Raw genomic sequence first — 21,611 nt, 5'->3', positions numbered from 1 at the left:
AGTCTTTAGATTGCTGGAAACAGGGATTGTTTTCTAGGGGAGCATCTTTTTCTATTTTAATAAGCATCTGCTACTGGATACTGCCAGAGACATAGAACTAAGTCAAATAGGTCCATATTCATATTAAGCTTTGGGTAAGTGATATTTTTGATATTTTATTTACAGCTGAATATCAAGTATTTGTGATGTATATATATCTTTTTCTGAGACTTTAATAACTTGTGATACAGCTCAAGAACTAAACATGATCTTATATACCACCACTTTCAGAATTTACCTACCACTGAAACAGACAAATGTTTCATGCACAGCAAGGGGTCTACATTCAATGTCAAAAGAGCCTTTGGTTTTAGAGTTCTGGTGGAAATACAGCCACCAACATACCTCAAATGTCAAAAAATGTTTAAAAAAGTTTCATGACATTGTTTCATAAGTCTATAATAGAAGTAGGCATCTGTGTGTTTTTAAGGCATATACCATTTTGTGCACATTCCATTATCATAATCATATGCATAAGAATGTATATACAGTTGTAAAAGTATATATATAGTATAAAAGATAATCAATTTTAGCTGCATCATTTGAACAAAAGGCTATAGCAACTATCTACACTTACAGAGCTCCTGAAGCAGATAAAAAACAAATACTTTTTTCTTTTCTTTCTTTCTTGCATGAATATCCCTCTCTTTTCAATGTGCTTCTTTCAAAATATTTTGTCACAGAATATTTTATACTTGGTCTCAGGTTCCTTCCTTATGCTGAAACAAAGCCCCTCAACCTTAGTTTTGAGCATGCATACATATAGGATAAATGTGCTTTAGTACCAGAAAAAGGGAACAAAGTGGAAGATTCAATCATTATGAATTAATGCTTTATACAGCCTAGAGAAAGAAACTACTCAAAAGAACACCACTTTTAAAGTTAACTTTGCTTTATGTACACACCAGTGGTGGCATTATTGTGATCCTGCTGTAATGTCTTGTGAGAAATCATGTAGGATAATGCAACAACCATGAAATTAAAACGGACTACTTCTGTAAAGCAGACCATTATTATGTGGTGTCTTATTTCTCAGAGGGTCCATTATCTCTTCATCACCAGAAAAATCAGTCTCGGCAATGAAATGCCACAGACTGAGCCAGAGATGAGGCATAACAGTAGAGGAAAGGCCATGGGAGGACAGAAAGTACCAATGTCACATCTCACTACTCTTTATTTAGTGATCAGAAATTTGGATTTCAACAGTTTTTAAAAATTGTTTCATTTATAAGTGCCAGCTGCTGGAGAAGATAAGGAAAGAAAGTAACCCGTTTAAAACTAAACAACCCCAACCCTCTATACCTGAAAGTACTTTAGTTTGTTTTTCAGCACAGCCTTTGAATTTTAATGAAACATTTGGGGAAACTTGTAAATGAAAATGGAAATGTTGCTTTCTGAGAAGCTTGCCCAGCACCACATGTGAATTATTTAGAGACAACTTGTATTGTTTCTGCTTTTAAGGAGCAAAGAATTTTTTTTCTCCATTGCCTCAGTCTTAATTGTTTTTATTTCCTCATCACTGTTTTTAATTCCAAAATCTCTTCAAAACACAATAGCTATGCCTTATAGTAATTAAATAAAATTACCTAACATACTAGCAGTAATAAACTTTTATCTGCTCATCTACAACTAAAAGAGGAAAAAGAAATTTCTTGATAAACTCTGCCTGATCGCATTACAGAGATGTGAAAAGGCCCTAATTATAAGGAAGAGTTAGGTAAAATCTTATGTCAGAAATATCATTGAATACCCCCAAAAGCCTCAAAAGATGATAATATCCAATGTAGGAAACTGAGGAACTCTTAGTCGAAGAAGCAAACTCTATCTATAATCGCAACAGTATCTAGAACACCTTTTTGATTTACCTAACTTATGTTTTTTCTCTTCCTCTCTCCCTCTGTTATCCTCTTTTCTGTTTTATTCCCATCTTTCAACCTTTCGCATCTCTGGTCATATTCCTGGCTACTGTGTAGCACACGTGCACACATGCATTCACTGATTACTCCAGTACCTGCCATCTCTTCCTCACTTGTATCAAAGGAGGTTAAGCTTCATCTTAACTCTGTCTTTTTATGCAAGCAGAGATATTGGTGGTTAGGCCCAGTTCTACTCACCACCTTCATTAATAATATTTTTAAAATTAATTAGAAAAAAAATGTGCACATCTGTGTTATAATTGCTCATTTAAAACAAAAAAAAAATCTACTGGATTGAGATTAGGTTTTATCTTTTGTTGTTCCTATGCAGACATTTAAAGTAAATCTAACCCTGTACAAACTAGGATTTTTCTTTTTAAGTTTATGTTGGTTTTAATCTTTGTATTAAACAGAAGCAACAGTACTGAGTCACACACATATCTCCCAATTTTCCAAAGTATTTTTGGAGGTACTTGTATAGAATAGAAAAATACAGGGCTATGAAAATCAATGCCAATGAAAATCAGAATCAAACCCATTCTTGATTCAAGACTAGTTTTGCTATGATAAATGAGGATCTATCAGATCCGGGGTACTGAAATGCACTTTCAGGTGCTTTAAACTTTAAAACATTTCACAAAAACAGTGTATTTGATTCTGCTTATGTATTTATTTGTATGTGCATGTCAGAGATTAAATTTTAGAATTACATGAAAATAGTCCATAAATCAGGGGGCAGAGGTTCTCTTATTTCTCTGAAAGATTTAGTTAGTTAATGCTACATGTAACTGATTCCAAATCTTGTCTTCTACTTCATCTGGCCTTCCTGCAGTTCAAGAGTCATGATGTTGAGACTTTGAGTATAATATTCCCCAGGTATAAATTTTTATATACAATTCTTGATAAAAAAGTCAACCAGTGAGGAGTTAGGCAGTGCAATAATTGCAAAATGTATAATTTACACATGGGAGGGCAAGTGAAAAGAACAAACAGTTTGAAAAGTAAAATCATTAAAATACCTTACAATTTCTATTAGGCTTTTCTCCATCTGCTTTGTTTTCTTACGTAAGTAGGGAGGCGAAAAAAATCATTAATATTAGCTTTAGGGGAAAGCTCTGCTAGATAATTCTGTTCACTAGCTGCTGATGGATCAAATTATGCTCGTGTGTATGAGTAGTTTTTTATGCTTATATGCATACGTATACACATTCGTGCACACGCCTTAAATGAGTGGAGTTTCTTCAGATGTAGAGATACCTTACTGTATGACTAAGTGGTTAGATTCCAAAGTGTACTTAAAATTTGAATTAATTTGCAATAAAATAAATATTTGACATTTTATCAGTGAAATGAAAGAAATCATAGACCTAAGTGTACTTTATTTACTATGTCTGTGGAAAACATCTGTTTGGGATAAAGGTTTCAAATCTGTCTATTTAAATTACACCAAATCCTGCAAAGAGCTACTCACTGCACAAAACCAATGTGATTTAAGAAATGTTGTCCTCATAAAGTGCTTCCATCAATATATATGCTGAGGTCTAGTCTTAGGTTTGCGTTTGGCTAGTGTCTGAATGCTGTGGGTCCTTTAATATTCTGAAGAAATTCCAGGACTGCCATGTCATGCTTGAAGAAAGATTAGAGGGAGCTGAGTACAGGTAGACTTCTCTGGGTGCTGCCCAGGGCTTTATTCAGTTGCCCACATATAGGGATCTGGTGAAATTTGAAACCAAAATGACAACAGTCACCTGTTCACACTGTATAATCTCTGTCAGCTCCATGCAGTACCATATCTTAGGTACCTTGAAATACCTCAGATGATTCTGGGGATCCCCTGTTTAGGCAAATGAATCAAGCTGTCATGTGTAAATCAGAAAACTGTTTTCACTGATGTAACTTCTCACCCTATGGAGTGAGGACTGCGAAGTATTGCTTTTCTTACAAGAGCACTCAGAGGACCCTCAAGCATCCTGGTCTTCAGTACACCAGGATGTTCTGCAGACACAGATGAAATGCCTCATATCACCCCTAGGTTAGAGTCCTATAAACCCTGGGTGGTATACTGTCATTTTAGCTGCTATATAATTATAGAGAGTGTATAATGTTATTTTTAAAGTAATTTAGCATAGAACTCTTGTTTCTAAAAAAAAAAAAAATATATATATTTTGCTTATAGATAGCTATATCCAGAGCAGATACAGACTTATGTCAATTATTTTAAGTTTATACAACATGAAAAGAAAAAAAATGGACCCTCATGGGAGTTAGTAAATACAGTTTCACAGGAGAATAAATTGTCATATTCTTACCTGAAGTAAAAAAAAAAATCTTGAAATTTACACTTTGGTAACAAACAAAAAAGAAAGTCCTCTTAATATTATTTTTTTAACGTGTTGAAGATTGGATTCTCTCATTTTACCGAGTAAAGTGCCTATATCTTTTGCATACCCCAGAGCTTCATGTTTCCTTTCTATTTTCATATCTATGGGAAAGGAATTTGCTCTTCAGTATTCAGCCCATATGCCTCCTGCTGCTGTTGCTGCTGTTGACTTAAGCCAGTTACCATGTCTTTTTCAATGATGCTGAACCACTGTGTGTTTTGCAGTCTGAGGATTCCAGCACAGGGTTCCCTAAAATGGGGCTTCTTACTGTCTTCTTTCTGGCTCATTTCTCACAGGATTTTCAGGTTCACATAGAACCATTTGAATGTATTTATGCTGGAATACACCAGGATAACTCCATTCAGTGCAGTTTATATTCATATAAAGAAGATCAGAATGGGGCTCAGTAATCTTTTTTTTTTTTTTAATTTATTTTTCTCTAAGGAAAACACAAGGTGAAGCCAAGTTGGAAGGCTTTTTTTCCCTATATCTGACAAGGATGATCTACTTTTCATAGAATCATAGAATCTTTGAGGTTGGACAAGATCTCCAAATAATCTAGTCCAACCACACCCCTATCACAAATACCACCCGCTAAACCATGCTCCTAAGTACCATGTCAAACCTTTCCTTAAACACTCCCAGGGACGGTGACTCCACCGCCTCCCTGGGCAACCTGTTCCAATGCCTGACTACTCTTTAGGATGGATAAAGAAGATGGACCCCAACACCGACCCCTGGGGAACACTGGTCATCATCTGGTTTTAACTCCATTCACTGCCACTCTCTGGGCCCAGCCATCCAGCCAGTTTTTAACCCAGCAAAGAGTGTACCTATCCAAGCCATAGGCTGCCAGCTTCTCCAGGAGAATACTCGATGTTTTATGACATTTCCTAATCAACTATTCCTGTTGTAATTCTGATACTATTTCTCCTTCATTTCTATTTTTCTAGGTCAGAAATACTTTTGTTTATTCTCAGTACCCTCTGATAATGTGTGCAGAATAAATGTCTATTTGATTCTTAATGCACTTGGTAGTTACAGTGTCACTAAGAACTAAATCCTACATACAGAAGATCAGAACAAATTCTGAACTTTCAGTGAATCAGAGTTATTCTTTGCTAATGTCAAGAAACAGAAATGATTGCTCTGTTTTAGATATACTCAAGGAAGATTATAGCTTTAGAATTGCTGTCTCCAGCTGTCTCACATTTATAGTCTATTTTGTTCTTTATTATCTGTATGTCCTGAATGTTTTGCTCCCTTGCTTTCAATTTTAAACATGGTGCAGACAGCTTACAACAGTGTTGGATGTGGGGCTTTAAACTGACAAAATTGTTCTTTTTATATCCTCTCCAACCCTTTCATTGGATTTCATGCTTTAACTTTGCAAATATTTGTGATGATCATAAAGAGATCAGGGAGAGAAGTGTTCCAGACAAACGAGACCAGCATTTTTTTTTTTCTGAGTATGATTTGTTCTTGGTCTAGTCACCATTTATTTCACAAAAAGCCAGGAAGTCTGGACATTATGAAGCTTACAAGGAAACTGTGATATAAGATATTATGAAACTTAGTACTGACTGAAGTTACCAAACAATGAATCTGACAAAAAGCAACCACCAGAGAAAAGATCAGTGTGTGAGAGGGAAGGAACTAGTAGTTCCTAGTATTAAATTAGTACTAAATAATAAGGAAAGCTCAATATGACAATGTAAATAGGTCAGGTGAGATAACACAAAAATCTATGTGATCATTAGGATTGAATCCATATCTGTGTCTGTATCTTGCACCACTTTTTACTAAACATTTTCCTTTGTGAAACATACTGATAAAATACGATGCTTAATGCACTGACTACATATCTTAGTTCCTTGCAACAGTTACAAACAGAGCTACTAAAATTACAGGATGCTGTATCAGAAAGTGGAATTAGGTGGAAACTTTAGAAAATAAGATGTATAGACTGGATTCTTAGTTTAACACTCATTTAGTGCAAGACTCAGTATAACATAGAACCAAAGCAGTTGGGCAGTAGGACTGGAAAATTCCCAGAGGATAGGGGAATGATCACAAAGCTAGTGAAAGTGACCCTGTTACTTTTTGTGACAGAAGAACCTTTTGAATGTCAGAGATGGGAAGAGACCAGAAAAGTGAAAAAAACAATAACCAACCAACCAAAAAACAACCAACAAAGCAAACAAAAAACTTGAGGAGCGTGGTACTGCATGGAAGATCCAGGCCTGTAGATAGCTTCAAACAACCAAGTTACAAACTTGAGTTTACAAACTATGAGTTACAAACTCAAATTCATACTCCTTATCTTTTCCTTATTCTTGTATTAAGGAAGCCAAAACAATATCTTGCCTATTTTGAGGGGTTTCATTCAAGCTGAGACTGTTTAAGTCTAAAAGCATTTTTTTTAAGTTAAAATCAATGTACTTTTAAAACAAAGTTCATTCCAACTCTAAGACATAAACATAAGACAAACAAAATTAAAAAAGACCTCCATGACAGGTTGATCAGGATGGGTATTCAGGTAAAAGTTTTTGTATTCTGAAGTATATGAGAAAGCAGATCATATAGTGAAAATATTGTAGGAGTACATAGGCAGGTAACAATCTATGAAACAGGAGAACATAAATGAACTAAGTTTTGATATTCTTAGCCATTAACAATTTTCATGAAGCACTTCTTTGATAAATACATGGAGTGAAGTAAAAACCTACCCTATACCTGTAGTGAAGCAGACATCTGACATACCACAGAATTTCAGAAATACACACCATTCTTGCAGTATAAATAGAGGTAATTCACTTTAACAAGGAAGAAAAGGAAAGAGATGTAGTTCAGCTGTTGTCACAATAACTGTAAGAAATTGGCAGATGAAAAGAGGATCTATTTAACAGCTACACCATTGAACAGTAAATTAGTCAATCATGGTTGCAGTTAGCTTGCAGCAATCTGCAAAATGCCTTTGGCCCATTGCTTACATAGCCACATCAAGATAAGTATTGTCATATATTGACCAACAGTGGGCTTAAATGCATTTACATTAAACTGGGGAATCAAAACAATAAAACTGCCTTTATCAGCTTGGTTGACTACCTCACAATGTGAAAAAAGAAACATTCAAAGGTCTAAAACTAAGTGCCTCTATGCCTTTCTTTATGGATATATTGAATTAAACAAACAGAGAATGTTTGAATTACTAAAGTTGAGACAAATCTAAAAAAACCAAAAAAGCAGAATGGGTTGAAGTTACTTTTTTACATCCGTTTATGTTTCACCCACAAATATCATGGGACTGTTAATCTTATGATTCCTTACTGTACAGCAAATGTTATAAGATTAAGAAAAACTAAGAACATCTGTGGTGTCAAAAGATAAGAGCTTTTTTGAGGTTTAAATCTCTTTTAGTTTTAAACAGGTAGCAGCTCATTCCTTTTATTTAAGTGGGAAAGATATGGAAGTCATACTTCTACATACTTATACTGTGTTTACATGTGCATCCATGTCTTGAAGAAGCTGTCATTTTATTATTTAGATGGCCATTTTTGGGTCAGGAGATACATGAGCAGATTTTCTAAATAGTTTAACTTTCCTTTGTGAGAAAAGGTACAGTGTTATTTTCTTCTCCTGTGTAAATGTGGCTTTTAGGGACCATGACTCCAATCAGAGACCATGAATATCTGTTGACAGAAAATAGGACCAGCTGGTGCCATTGCCTGGTACTTTTTACATTTTCTTTAGGGTACTGGTTGGGAGGGGGGAGGTGGAGGAGAGCTGTGCATAGAAGACAAGAAACAGAAGTTGTGACTGGAAAAAGACTCAGAATTGGCTACAGCAGCACTCCACCAGCTGCCATTACAATGTGTATTGTGTACATTTGCACGGTGTAGAATCTAATTCAGTTTTACAGTCAGAAAAGAATAGGAGGCAATCGTCAAAGCATCCATCACCAAACAGCATGATAAATAAGCTGTTATTTGGATCATGTATCTAACCCAGTCAAGAGACCTGAACTGGAAGAAAAAGCTGACAGAAAGGACAGAGTTGAAAAGGGAGAAAAAAACAACAACAACAACAACAAAAAAAAAACACAAAGCAAAACAACAACAAAACCCTCCTGTGAAATAAAACAGCAAGACAAAGAAGTATCTTTGGACCAGGAACACTGACAAGAGCTAATATATGATTGCTTTTTATGAGTTTAATTTGAAACTGGAAACTGCAGTAGTGTGAAATAGAAGAAAAAATCACCAGTTTTGTGAGGGTTTGTTGACAAATTTCCGGGAAGGTTCTAAATGTTTGTAATAGTGAAATATTTTGAAATACTTTGAAAATCATCCTGCATTTAAGTGAAAATATAGGGGGACATAAACGCCTAAAGAAAATGAGTCTATTTTTCAAAAGTAACTTCTGTACTTACAGCCAATATTTAATGATATTTAGCCCTCGACAGATTCAGAAGGGTTTCTGGGTAAGTGTTTCAAAACCATCTATAAAGCTGGCTCCTGAAGGTTATTAACTGCTTAGGAATTTTTCTTTTTGTTTTGTGGTATATCTTTGTTTGCAGACACTTAAACAAAGCTTTATTAATATGGTTCTACACACATATGTAGCAGCCAAGCTGGCCTTTAAAATGGAAAAAAATAAATAATAAAAAAATCCCTTCTCTAATATATCCTTATGGAATTTTCAAATAATCCATTTCCTCCTATGACATATTGCCTTTTAATATGTGATTTTAGACATATGAAATCCATACTCTAAGGATTTCCCAAACATGTGGTAAGAAATATTGGCCTGCAGTTGTTTAGTAACTCTTCCCTTGCATGATAATGCCCGGGCTCAGAGGGCACTAATAGGCCTTCCTGGCCCCAACCAGCCTCACCTGGGCCCATACCCCTGGGTCCCATTTAAGCTCAGCCTCAGGCTGTTAACCCTTCACTGAGTTAGGAGGGCTTTGCTCTGTCCCCTGGTATGTCAGGGGTTGTGTCTGAGCCCCATTACTGGCCCCCAACTGCTGCCTGTCTTGTCTGGGCCCTGTGGGACCCTGCCCAGTAGGCCCAGGCCTGGCTGCTGCCTCCTTCCCTGAGAAGAGCAGCCATCTTCCTGCTGGGCCTTGACAGGTAACTTCAGCAAACAAGTATTCAAGCATTTTTTTTTTCTTTTGGAACAGGTCTAAATCATTTCAGAACTTTGGACAGTATTGTTTTGTGTAGGTATATGGCCTGAGAAGGCTGGGGGTCACTAGGTGGGAAGGTGTGTTAAACTACACCTAATCATGATGGCATTGCTACCACCTGCTTCATCTATGTTTGTAAAAGCTGCTATTTTTAGCTCAATAGCCAAACCAAAAGGAGAGATCTTCAGGCTTTTTGAAGAATTGAGGGAAACTTTTTGTCCTAAAATGGTTTCTTCAACATGAACAGTTTAATGATGGTTTCAGGAAAAAACAAACATATTTATAAGAAAATAAAGTAATTAAAAACTGAGAAGACCAGTCTGAAAGAAAAACTACTGAAGCTGTCAATATGGAAATATTCTTGTTTCTGCATATATGTATTTTTGAATCGAAGTGGTTCTCCAACTTGAACTTAATTCAGCAAGGATTTTGCTTCTTCTGAAGCTGAACTTTTCAAGAAATTTGTTTTTTACTGTTGGTTTTAGCTGTCTTGCTGATGCTGTTCTGGGTGTGGTTAGGATGCATTCTTTCCACTTTTAAGAGAAGCCACAAAATGCCAAGAGATATTTTTTCCATTATCATCAGTCTGCAACTGATATATATATCAGTTTTTTTTTTTTTTCCTTGTGTTTTTATAAGCTGTCTTTGCAAGATCATTGTGGCAGTGAATGTGGCTTTTAGGTTTACAGTGGAGGTTGTGTACCATATTTCATATTTCAACTATAGTTCTTCAGTTTCAACATCTCAAGGTTTTTCTGCTAGGAATCTATCTCCAATTATCCTATTGCAGAATCTGAACCCCCTCATATAAAGGCTTTACGTAAGTCTAAAATGATCACTTAAAATTACTGATTTTAAACAAACAAAAAACAACAACAAAAACAAACAAAGAAAAACAGAGAGCGACTGGGACAGTAAAGCTACAAATCCACGTCTTAGTCTCATACCACTTGTGTCCCAAGTCCCAGCCCTCTCCCTCTATCTCAGAGGTTGAATGCCGTCAGCATTTCCCCATCACACCCAATAAGAAGCTCGTTTCAGTATTCCCCCACAAATTTCTCAGACTTCCTCCTCTCCCAGCCCACTTGCGTGGTCTTATAGTTCTCTCTCTCTAACACTTCCTTCCCATATTTTTGTCCAATACCTCTTCCTGCTCTAATCACATCCTTTCTCAGTTTAGGTTTCCACACCTGCTACAATTCTTTGCTTGCTACAGTTTCCTCCAGTTCTCCCTGGCTGTGTGTAGCTGTTACTCCTGCAGTCTTTTGCAAGCACTGATTTTGGACACATTCATTGCCTTTCCTCCCATGGCCTTTGCAGCCTGACAGATTCTCCTTTTCACTTGGCTATCAGAAAAAAAGAAGCTACTGGCTCTCAGAAAGCACCTTCATATTCTTCTCTCTTGGGTTTTCAGAAGTCCAGACACATTTGATACTTATGCAAAATGCAGGACAGGACTCTGAGGGCAGTAATGCAGAAAACATTAATCAGAAGTGGGTTTATTAAGGTTTTAAGACTTGTGAAACTAAATTCTCTATCATACAATATTTGCAGATGTGTTGGGTTTTATTTTTTAGTGGTAATTCGGAAACAAGATAAACCTTCAAGTTGTTAATGATAAATTACTTTTAATTAAAACACAGGGTTTTCTGTAGTCAGTTTGGAATTCTAATGAGTTATTGCAGCTGCCTAACATGTTCAATAGAATGGATTCATTAAATCAAAAAACTAAGATTCATGGGAATCTAATACTTTTAATGGAAAATGTTCTAAAGTATTTCTCAATCTAGTTGTTCAAGCTGCTTGTTATTAGTGCTGTGCAAGACAGGATGGGGCTATCTCAGTCTTTCTAGATGTTGTTCATTTTAGAGTGTTACAATATATGCTCAGCAAACTTGTATGAATATAATGTATGGAGAATAAGAAAAACACTTGAAAAATACGTACTTTCCCCAAACTCTGCTGTGGCATGAAGCATTTTGAAAGGACTTGGGAAACTTTGTTCAAATTAAATTACATTTGATCTTTCCCTGTATTTCCACCCTTTCAGGAATACAGCATATAATGCCATGCCCCCACCCCGCACACACTGAAATGCATATAGACCTTGTTAAATGTGTATATACAGCACAAGCCGATGTGATTATTGTACGGGTGTAAGGGAGACACCTACTGGCTGCATAGCTGGATATACCTCTCGATTCTTCCCATGCACAGCTAAGTGGCCCTTCAGAACATACACTAACAGGGAAATGGCAAAGTCAAACTTAGGAGTTCATAATCAGTCCCATCGCTTATTTACAACAGCTGTATAGTAAGGAGAATGATGTGTAGCACAAATTAGAGTGTAAGTTGCACCTTTCCTCCAAATTGAATTACTGATTTTTTGTTGTTGTTGTTGCTAGAGTACTGAGAACAAGTCTGCTATTTTTGTTTGGAAGAGACAACCCCTCTGGCATTTTGATATAATAAAATCACAAAATTAAATGATATGATAGAGGAAGATGTAGTTAAACTGAAATGGAGTACACAGACAGTGAAGTCAAATGTATACATATGTATGTTTTAAGCAGTGTTCCACGTAGAAAGGCATAAGACCATGCTAACAGTTGAAGCAAAAAATAAATAATAAAAAATACTTAGTTGAAAGTTATTGTGAGGAAGATAGGTACATTTACCAAGAATTACAAATAGCACAAATGGGGATGTATTATTCTCTGATAAACTGTTATCAAAACTGTAAATAAGGTCTTATATTTTGACATGTTTTCAGACTAAGATTTTAAGGAAGGAAGGGAAAAAACAAACAAACAAACAAACAAAAAAACCAGAAGTCACTGAAGAGAAGCCACTAAAGCATTCCATGTCAGAGACTGGAAGATTGAAAAAATGTGCTAAATATAAAAGTACTAAACAGCTACATATAAATTTTATTAAATACAATGTAAAAATAATATATTCAGAAGTTGGGGGGGGGGAAGGGGTGGAGAGGGAGGGCTACAAAGCTTATAATTTGTCTCTAATTCCACATGATTACATTTCCTCCAGTTTGTTATATATTATTTACAGAATTGTTTGGAAACACCTATTTATGCACTACGATGCTCTACGTTAATAAGTAAAATATACAGAGGTATGTGATCTTAGGTGTATTCAATGTCTACCCAACCATTCTCTAAGCATTTCAAGTCCATCTATACAGAAGTCACGGGTATATTAGATATATTACAGGCATTAATAGGGCTGATCTAATAACATCTAATTCATTCAGTAATGATTTTTTGTTCTCTAATTCAGCTGGCTGTGTGGCTAGTTTAAGAGTGTTTTATTGATAGCTTGTTTCACTGAGGGATGTTACAGATGGATGGTGTATTTCCTTTATTGTTTTGGGTTTTTCTAGGTATCAGGTTGTTCTGATAAGAAGTTGCTATCCAAACAGAAATACATAATCCAGCTACACAACAGTGTTAGTTATTTATTTCCCTATTTTGAAGGGTAGTTGCACCACATAATTATCTATAGTGGGTATTTGGAGGACAGGCCCTTAAGGATATTAATAGAGTAGTCTTAGTCCCTTAAATTTTCAGGTTATTCGTTGTCTTCTCAACATCATTTGCCTGACTCTCTTGCTGTGTGGTAAGGTGTAGGCAACTTAAACTCGTATAGACTAATTTGACGAGGTATAAACAAACTTCAGTCTAAAACCATAAAAAACCTAAGATGAGACTAAGGAATTGTTCAGCATTTGCTCAAGTCCAAAATGATAGAAAAAAGTTTCCAGTATATGTCCCCAAGTGACAGATTCAGCAGAGAATAAGTAACTGAAATTGAAGACTGATGTTAACATCTATTGGTGCCTTCTAAGAAAACTACTGAGCTTTTTTTGGAGTCATTTTCTATTTATAAAACATTAACAATTTTATTGTTTTAAAATTGTATAGTGCAGACCCACTCTTCCCAGTCTTTCTAGAGTGGTAACCCAAAATCTATGAGGTCTTAAAAATATATATATACGAAAATATCATAATAATCATAATATAAGTATGCTCTTGCTTTCTACATCTAACTGATAAATACAAGAATATAAGGTAGATAAATGAAAATACTATTTAAAATTGCTGATAGTTCCAAGAAATTTTGGTGAGGGGAAAAAAATATCAATGAGATTCTAGTCACCAGGTGTGAAAAATGACAGTGTAGATCACTCTGAAGAAGGAAAGGTGCTATATCTTTTTAATAAAAAAGGACTCAAAGCTGAGGACTAAGGTTGCTATATCACTAAAGTGCTACACATTTTAATTTCTCTTCACATTGGAATTTCATGCCCTAGTGGGAGGTGAAGTGGGGAGGTGACAGTACTAGGGGTTTTCTGACTAATTTTGGAAGAAGGTGACAGTACTCGAAACTATGAAAAAATATAGGAAATTGGTGCTATATTATTACTAATTAAGAGGTGACTTCAGCCATTTATAAGTAGATTCCAACTAAAAACAGAAGCTACATCAAATAAGGATATTTATGAATAGGAAATTAAAAGGATCAGCCAAAGCAGTTAATTCTTGCAGGTGTCTCACATACTGCCCAAGGGGATGCAGCAAGTGAATTGCTGGGGAGACATTCTATATAAACAAAAAGGAAGTAATTAAGTTGTCATTGGCAAAGACCTGTGTAGTCACCAAAAATATGAATGAATTCAAACATTGCCTAGGCAAAATTCATGGGAAAACATGCTAATCAAGGGCTATTAAACAGCAATCTGGGGATATATTAAAAAAAAAAAAAATAGTATCATTATTTCCCAGCAGTATCAGTAGAAATAACTTTGGGATAAATTATATGTTGCAAATTGCAAATTGTGAATGGCACTCACACAAGTTCTGTGTTTGAGAATATAACCTGAAGAAAGTGTATTAGTCCTCTTTGATTAAAAAAAGTCGTTGTTCATTACAGAGATATCTGTGTATCAGTGTGCATAGTTAAAAGGCATTAAGGACAAACCTGCCTTCTCTACACTTCTAGGATGTGTCAGGAAAATAGATCCAGCTAAAAGGTTTGGTGTTTATTTAGCATCTGTGGATGAAGTGTTTTTAAATACTTTTAAGTGCCTTTTTTTTTTTTTTTTTTTTTTTTTAATATCCCACCACACTACTTTAGTGAAAAAGTTCCTGTGTAGAAAAATCAGCAAAACTGGGTATTATTTAAATTAGACTGTGGCAAAAGGGTTGGAAGAGACTGTAGGTGTTCACTTTTTATACGCAGTCTTCAGAATAAGTTTGAGGTACGTGAAGCTTCATTTATGAAACTACTTTGCAGATTTATCAAAATCACTAAATTTAAATTATATAGACATAATAGATGCATTGTGCTATATATTTTTTCAATGATAAAGTTTTTCTGCTATATTGCTCTATAAATATGTTTTGATACATAGTGTAAATTATCACTGGTAATGAACACTTTATGCTTAACTAAAACACATTTTGGCCTGAATATAAGGCAAAGAAAATCTAAGCTAACTGACAGGCAAACGCTCCTTTTACCTAGCCAAAAACATATTTAGTGCTTAGTTAATTAACACACACTCATTTTTTTCCTTGATGTGCTAATAAGTGCCAATGGCTATTTTTTTTTTTTTTTAAAGTATACCTTAATTACTATGGAAACCCCATAGGAAGAGGCATGACTACTGGAAACCCAAGTAAAGATGACAGTGACATAAAAATATATCTTAGATCTCCAAGTGGTGGCAGGACCATTAGAAGTAATTTTGCCTCACCGAGCATCTCTGTCCCCTCAAATTATATATATTCACTGGAAAGGCCATTTCTCAAACATGAAAATAGCACTACTATTCCATCCCGCTTCGAATATAATAAAAACGCTCATTATAATAGAAGCTGTGTCAAATTCCCTGACTTTACTTATTCTTCATTTTAAGCCATCTTTTTTTTTTGAAGAATTGTAACATTGGAGATGAATGTTTTCTCCTCTCCCACCTTTGAACTAAAGGAATGTGGTTATGAATGGTTTGAGATGGGTGAGGGAGGGAATAAGGAAGAAGGAAATTTCTTCATGTGGTAAAGGATGTATTTATCAATAAAAGGTTTGTCCTTTTATGTTAGGAGATGTGATAACTTTGACAAAATTACTCCAGGGGATATATAAAACAGTTTCAAGAAAAAGCTTGTCTTATTAAATTTTGTTCAACGTTTTAAAGGTAGGAGTTTCTAAAATATGCAATGTATGCATTATGTACAGGCAAGGTTTTGCTGATTACAGATATTTGGAAAGACTTTAAAAGGCATGCAGGTCTGCACCAGCTCCTATTGACTTTTTATACAATTTAACATGCAGTAAATTTCTAAAAGGAGCAAGGATTTTTAAGCTGAATAGAGATATTTCATAAATCCATTCACATTTGGGGACTTAGCTGCATTTTGGAGCAGCTGAAACACTTTGTCCATAGTTCCAGAGCTCTTCATATATCTCTTATCAGTACTGCATGGCTCTTAAAAGGCTTTATTTAAAAAAAATACAGAAAACCTTAGATTCATAGATGCACCATTTACCAATTAATAAAATATTCTCCATATCATTCTTCTCAGCATGGGAATCTAATTCTCCACTATTAAAAAATTCTTATTGTTGATACATGCTTCCTGCTGCATACGTGGGAAAATCCTGTTTGGGGCCAAGCAGTTCAAGGAGTATGAGTTGAACTTTAACCATCTTCCCATTTTTTCTACACTACAGTATGTGAATATTTAATATTTCAGCATTATTTAAGATAATTCAGTAGGAAGGTTGGTTGGCTAATTTCAAATAACCCTCATAAAAAGGAGCTTAGCAGACATGGGCAACAAATCCTACATTTTAGATATTTTTTTTTCTGTGATTAATTTAAAAAAAAAGTTTTGTTTTTTTTTTTATAAAAACAACTTGTTTCCTTCCATTAGTGCAAGGCTTAAATACAGAATCAGTTCTTTGTGGATTTCTCTTGCAACTCTCAGCAGCGTTTTAAAGATGTTCTTCAATTATAGTCTTCATCATACTACCAGAACTGATGCTGACAGCTGGATAGCTTTGTGCTGGTATCACAAAATGTATGTCACTAAGTAATAGGCTATAAAAATGAGTTGCTATTCATCCTGCAAAAAGATTGGGCACCAGTGAAGACTCCTATACCGTGTACTGTAGAAACTTTACTTATTTATTGTAGACATTATACCACAGAAGAACAAGAAGGAATACAAAAGGGATAGCTTTGTGAATATTTAGGAGTACTTGCCAGGGAAAGGCTAAAATAAAGCACACATTTATTTTGAAAGGGGAAAAAAACAGGTTTTCCCAGTCAGAAAAGAGGATATTTAATGAATAGAAATTCATAATGAGACAGATTTGAAAAACTAGCTATCTGAATGAGAAGTGATATAAGTATAAATAAATAAATATATATATATATTTCCATTTTGATAATGTCTCTGCCAAATCTAGTCCACTGGACTTTGTTCTGCATATTAATTTGAGTTTATTCTGCATTCAGTTTTCCAGCAACACTGAAGATTTCTGTTTTAAAAGTGCAAAAATTATAACACCACTTCTACTCTGCCATACAATTAATGATCACAGAGTAACTGCCTTTGACACAAGTTCCAGACTGCTAGGCACATTTGAAGAGTTAACTGTACAAACGTAGGAAGTAATTTTTGTTACCCTTTTTATTGGTTGCAAAATGCCAGAAGTGGCTCAGAATGAAACAATTAGTGTGAATAGGAACATGAAATGAGGAAGTTTTGTTGCTATAGAAACATTATGTCTTCTTGATGCTCCTTTTTCTCTAAATAGCAATGAGCCTTTTTTTTTTTTTTTTTCTCTGAAATGAGAGAAATTCTCTCACGGACAAATCAAGAATACCTCCCTGCATTACTACTCATTTGTACAGAAAGTCTCATGTTACAGAACTGATAGAGTGGAACTTTAAAACAGTTTTATTCTAAGCAAAAAGTTTATATTGAAGTTGAAAGAACCTTACTTTTTTGTCTCCCAGGAAAAGAAGTTATATGATGTACTGCAAGTAAGAACTAGTTTACTTCATTACTGATATCAGTATGTTCAGGATCTAAAATCTTGAAACACTTTGCAAGCCCTTTGTGCAACCCTGTTTAGATCTCGGAACAAAAATATAAACGGTATCTATGTTCCTGCCTGGTACTGGTTATAGAAAGACAACGTATTTGGTTTCCACAAGATAACCACATTTATTGCATAATGGAACCAAGATACCACCATTGTTTTCTGCCTTACAACTGTAGTAAGACTGAAAAGAACACATTACCTTTTCTTGTATATAAATTGTTTATATATTGTTTGCATACATGGCTGTTTTCCCTTCCGAAATAAAAAGCAAAAATATGACATCTTGCTCAAGATTAAGAATATGGTAGAAACACTAATAGCATTTTTTTTCTTAAAATTGTTAGATTCTGGATTCAAGTGGGTTCAACTAATATAAGCAAGGAACTCTATTCTCAGTGCATAAAAACTGGTATCCTATTATGTCCTACACTAACCTGTCACTGAAGATCTTTACCAGAAAGTAACAGTAGTATCTCCTTTCTCTCTCTCTCTCTCTCTCTCTCTCTCTCTCTCTCTCTCTCTCTCTCTCTCTCTCTCTCTCTCTTTTAATAGAAGTCTGTCTTGACTTCTCAGTTCTTAATTCATTCCTTGTGCCCTTTATTCAGAGGCTGGTTGCTAAAGGGCACAACAGCATTAATTAAATAAGTCTCACCCACAAGATTTTAGCATGGCTGTTTGTATTTTGACTTTTGAGAGCAGCACTGTAAGATTGTTTGCCGAATGCTTTTTTTTTTTTTTTTTTTTTGTGCTGGAAAATACCAGTTTGAAATAGACATTTCTCAGGAGGACATTAATGTCAGTGAAGGTTTGCTTATGCAATGAAGACCAAGAGAACTCATGGGATGACCCTACTTTTCCACAGACAACCATTATATTAAGTGGGAGTAGTTGTCTGTGTGACTCTCTTGGAAGTGCCAACACTGCACTGCTTATTGGAAAAATGTGAAAACTACTTTTTAGGATGTAAAGCAAAGTACTCTCAGACTTGAAAGAATGTCATTTTCTCAGACCTTCAGAGTCATTGCTGTGCCTCATTCTCCCCACTAACTGTAAGAGATGCACCCGCTTTCTTACTACTATTTCTGTGGTTTGGAGATACTGCAGTAGGAAACAGATGCTTAGCTAAAAGATAGCAGATGAACAAAATTAATGCCTACAATTCTCCTGATTGTCTGTTCTACTGCAAAATTAGTACAATTTGTGAAGGTGCTGGACACTGGCAACAAGTGTGTCTAGGTGTTCTAAGACACAGAGGATCAGTTTCATTTCCTTCTGAAAAATCAGTGTGATTTTTCTGAGGTGTGCCAAATCAGTGGGGTTTTTTTTGTTTTTTTTTTTTTTTTTAATGTAATTGTTCAATATTTTGGAAAATGACAAATTTGTCCCTTTCTTTCCTGACTTTCCCCAACTGCTTGTTTGAATTTTTTGTTTGTTTTGTTTTGTTTTGAACACTGTGTCCATGTAGGTCCTTATTCTTCCTAAACTTCAAACCTCATAGGAAAAATTGAATGTGTAGTTTTATTTTTGCTCAAAAGTGGGTTATCGGCCTGTCCTTCTTCTCACATTATAACAGAAATTTTGTATAAGGGATCAAATTTTATTTGCCTAATTTTATTTGTGCCAATCAAAATCATTAAGCGTGAAGTCTGTTTGCTTTTCACAAACCACTGAAATAAATATAATGCCATATCTGTCATTTCCCATTTAAGAAGGACTGCGCCTTAATAGCTGTTTATATCTCACCATCGTTGCTCTCAGCCTGCCATCTATACTCTAACGTAAACATATAGTCCTTTTTGCTTGCAAATAAAAATTGATTAAATAATTGCTTTTAATACAAATTCTGAATAATGTGTTGTCACAAGATATGAGTTAAAGACCAAAACTCTGCAGAGTTTAAAAAGGTCCCACTTTTCTACAAGATTGACATGAATAAATGAAATTGTCAGGTAATAGTAAAAGTACAAAATGCGTAGAGACATAAATTAATCTCTAATTAAATAGCAGTTCTGATATTTGACATAGGTGAATATTTTACAAGTGATACTCTCCGTAGGAGATTTCACCTGAGCATTAAGTGCTTTGGTTTGTAATGCAAAGGAACAATTCAGCTATAGTCATTGAAGCGTGATGTTTTAACGTGAGGATGGTACAGGAATGGGGTTCTGCAGGTTCCTTGCTCAATTCCTGCTCAGAGCAAGGCTAACTTCAAATTTGAATGAGGTTAATCAGGTCCTTCCCCATTCAGATTTTGAAAATCTCTGAGTATGGGCATTCTGGAGAAACTATTCCAGTGTTTATAAATATATTTCTTTGTATTTTTGGACTTTTTGCTTCCCTTCTTTCTTGTGCACCTCAGCCTTGCCAGCCTGCACATCACCTGGTCCTGTCAGGTTAGTGTAACCGGAAAACGTGGTGAGGATGCACTCCCTCCCATTGTCCGGCCTCTTGATGAAGATGTTAAGTAGGCTTAGCTCCAAAATATTTCCCTTAAAACCAACTATTAAAGCTAGCAATTACAACTGATAATAATTTGTTAATATTTGGTATAGATTTATCTTTCTTTCTAGGATGCTGAACGTAACATAAGCCAAGCTGTTCCATAGAAAATCTCTTAAAGCTGTAATGGGAGGCTCCATTTCACTAATCTCATAAATCCTTCAGACTAAATCTCACCCTTCAGTTACTGGAGAAATAGTGCAGATACAGTAAAACCAGCATATTTTACTAAAAATATCTTAATATCATTTTACTGTGTCTCTCAGGGTTGCAGGGCTGCTGCACAGGGGGAGTGAGCTGGAGGTTGGCAGCCCCACCATGACTGGACCAGCCAAGGAGCTGAGCTGTCCCACAGCCTCCGGGCAGGGTGGGCAGAGATGGGGGCTGGTTGCAGGGTCTGTGGCAGCCCATGACATGGTGAGGGGCTGGACTGGGGCCAGGAGGTTTCTACCAAGGGGTCCAGGTAGAGGTGAAGGTCCTGCTGAGGCTGGGCGTCCTTACAGCTTGCTGATGCTCACAGGGCCCTGAGTTGTCTCTCCACCATCCCTGTGGTATTTAAGCTACCACAAAGATATTTGTCTGGCTTGAAAGATTTGTGTTAATTCATAACTCTAACCAGATATTTATCAAACAACTTGGCAAAGTGACCTAATCAAGCTTTTAGTGTAGCATGGAAAAGTCACAAAATAAAATTGTAATTGTCCTAATCATTACATATGCTAAAAGTTTTACTTCCTGAAGTAATGAAAGTCTTTTTTTTTTCTTTTTTTTTTTTTCTTTAGGAAGTAAAGAGACATTGAACTCCTTCAGACTTCAACAGCAATGGTTTGAAATAGTGAACATGATGTTCATTGATGAACAGTTATAAGACCTCTTTTCTGTCTTAACTGCCTATACAAAGTAGTATTTAAATCTTTCCAATAACAAAATGGAGACAGATATAAGGAACGTATCAAGACTACAGAAGACACATTGCAGCCTATTCTACTATTAAACAGTAAGTATGTTATTTGGCTTTACGGTTGTGAATAATTCATCTGCGCTTTTTTTTTAATGTTTGAGTTCTCTTTTTCACCTTTCATCTCTTGTGCAGACATTTCAGGTAAGTCCATGTTCACTAAAAGAGTTTTTACTGTGAACTGTACATTATTTTCAGTAAATTGATGAAACTAGTAATACCTTTTGGGGGTGGGATTAAGAAATTTTGAAAATTAGAAATTTCAGTGATGCAATCGGTAAGTAAAATTATTCGAGAGAAACTCCTAGGGAAGTCACATCGAAGCATAAGAGAAGACCTTAAGTAAAATTGCATAAGTAAGGGATTAAAAAAAAAGAAAGTCTATCACGACATCAAAGAAAGAGGAGGGAGGCAAATCAAAATATCATTTAAAAAAATCCCCAAAAGAATGTGGGATATTTTTTCTTAAGGAAAAATATCTTACTTTTCAA

At 35.4% G+C, this 21,611-nt stretch overlaps 1 long non-coding RNA gene across 4 annotated transcripts in view; it reads left to right on the top strand.

The window, feature by feature from the left end:
• The window catches only part of LOC125184113 (uncharacterized), a 301,133-nt gene that overhangs the window by 35,353 nt on the left and 244,169 nt on the right, over nt 1-21,611 (top strand). For 3 of the 4 annotated variants that reach the window (XR_010831122.1, XR_010831125.1, XR_010831124.1), the window contains exon 3: nt 20,945-21,159. This is a non-coding gene — a long non-coding RNA (uncharacterized lncRNA). Of the gene's footprint in view, nt 1-8,594; nt 9,472-20,944; nt 21,160-21,611 lie in introns of those variants that run through there. The other variant, XR_010831123.1, reaches the window with a different exon arrangement.

Source organism: Anser cygnoides, chromosome 4 (genome assembly GCF_040182565.1).
Source record: "Anser cygnoides isolate HZ-2024a breed goose chromosome 4, Taihu_goose_T2T_genome, whole genome shotgun sequence".
Lineage (NCBI taxonomy): Eukaryota > Metazoa > Chordata > Aves > Anseriformes > Anatidae > Anser > Anser cygnoides.
This window is presented reverse-complemented; position numbering and strand designations above follow the sequence as displayed.